This window comes from Carassius auratus, unplaced genomic scaffold (genome assembly GCF_003368295.1).
Source record: "Carassius auratus strain Wakin unplaced genomic scaffold, ASM336829v1 scaf_tig00007449, whole genome shotgun sequence".
Lineage (NCBI taxonomy): Eukaryota > Metazoa > Chordata > Actinopteri > Cypriniformes > Cyprinidae > Carassius > Carassius auratus.
Genome location: NW_020523851.1, coordinates 1 through 2,048, shown reverse-complemented (window position 1 = coordinate 2,048; position 2,048 = coordinate 1). Strand labels below are relative to the sequence as shown.

Here is a 2,048-nt window from a genome sequence, read left to right as displayed (position 1 = left end):
ATATAAATATTGTAATAATACATGTTTTATTATAAATACATATCAAATATAGTTTTTGTATTTACACAAGACATACATGGATAACATATATAACGTACATTATAAGACTAACAGTATTAACTCTGGTTCACATTTATTGCTTTCACAAGATAGGAAGCCGAACAGCCACGTTCATTTACTGTAAACAATACAGTAGATGTCATATTCTGCTGTCAGCTCCAGTAAGATCGAGGAACAAGATGATGGCCAAAGTTTCTGCCGTAAACCTAAAGTACAGGATAGAGAATTGGTTAGGGTACAGTATATCTAAATAAATTAGCTTGCTTGATTTGTTCATTTCCAGCTGTTAATCGCATAGCACTGATGGTGGAGAAAAAATGCCTTGTGTGCAATGCTCAAAACAAATATAAAAAGGCAATTTGAATTCATATAATATTTTGCCATGAATAAATACATTTCAAATATATCTGATAAACATGTAGATAGTTACATGGATAGATAAAAATGGAAAACTCATTTTATTTCAATTTCAAGCTATTTATTTCCTTATTAATTTTTCTACTATTACATTTATTTATTGATGGGTTATTTAAAGTGTTGAAAAAGTGAAAATAGTCACTAGTCACACTTGCAGTATCTAAAAATACAAACTTACACAAATGATCTTTAACCTGGTATCTTGCGACATCTAGTGGCGCTGCTGCAAAGGGGTCTGACAATTATTGATTTATTTTTGATTCTGATGATTATTTTACTGCTTCTGCACTATATATATATATATATATATATATATATATATATATATATATATATATATATATATATATATATATATATATATATATATATATATATATATATATATATATATAAATGTATATATATATATATATATATATATATATATATATATATATATATATATTAGAATATTTCTATATACATGCTTTAATATTTAAAAGTATAATTATATATTATATTTATTAAATATTATTTAATTTAATATGAAATATTATTTATTTAATATTAAAATAAAATAAAATATATATCATAAATATATTTAAATAAAAAAATGACATTATACTACAATAAATAATAATAAAAAATATATATAGTTATTTTATCATTCATAAAAAAATAAGTATTATTTACTTACCTGGTAGGTCTGTGTTGTTTGAGCAGCACTGTTGTGACTGGAGGAAGCCGTCTATATTTGCAGAGAAGATTTGCTCTGTTGAATGCTGCTGTGAGGAAACCGTCATACTGATCCATGCTGATCTCATCAGATTGCCCTGTGTGAGCAGAGAAACCTTCATACTGTCCTTCATAATGCCCCATAACCCTGTCCTTGCGCCGCAACCCAGTCTCCAGCCATAGTCCTGTACTGAAAATAACCAACGATCTCTGGAGAATATGCGCAGCTGCTGGAGTTCACGTTCCTCCTTTGGTTCAGCTCTTCTTCACTGAGACCCAGCTGGGCAGACAGAAACGAGATGTAGCGTATGGTGAGCCGTAGCGTCTCGATCTTGGTCAGCGTTTGGCCTACGGGAGCTACAGGACGGCGGCAGGTAGGTCCTGAGGTGGTGGAGAGCTTTGGTCAGATCCCTCATCCTCAACTCTCCTTCTCACTAGCGTTCTGCCGTTGCTCGCTCGGGTTCTTCAGCCTTAATCTGCGTTTCCTCTGACGATGCTTGCAGGTTTGACTGATTTTGAGCATGCAGGCTGGGCCTGGTGGGAGCGGAGAGAAGCCCCGCTCCATGGATGCATTCGGCGAAACGGTTGTCTGGAGAGGAAACGCTGTAAAACTCTGACTCTGAGCTTGAGCAGCTCCACTGGTTCTGCTGGCTGTGGCTTGAAGCTTTCCATGCTGTGAATCTGAGGGTGAATGAAGGGATGGAGGGCTGGAGGTTTATATGTTGGACTCGGAGGTGCGAGGTGACACCTCTGCAGGCTTGTGGTAGCCATCGCTGTTTCTCTGACCCCAGGACTCGGCCTGGATCTGTCTGGGAAAGACTCCCGAGAGGCCACAGAAGCAGAGGTGTGAATTT

The 2,048-nt window shown here is 35.5% G+C and overlaps 1 pseudogene; it reads right to left on the bottom strand.

Annotated features, from left to right (window-relative positions):
- Window positions 1–212: 212 nt before the first annotated feature.
- Window positions 213–1,965, bottom strand: LOC113071498 (mesoderm posterior protein 2-like; annotated as a pseudogene).
- Between the last annotated feature and the right edge of the window lie 83 nt (window positions 1,966–2,048).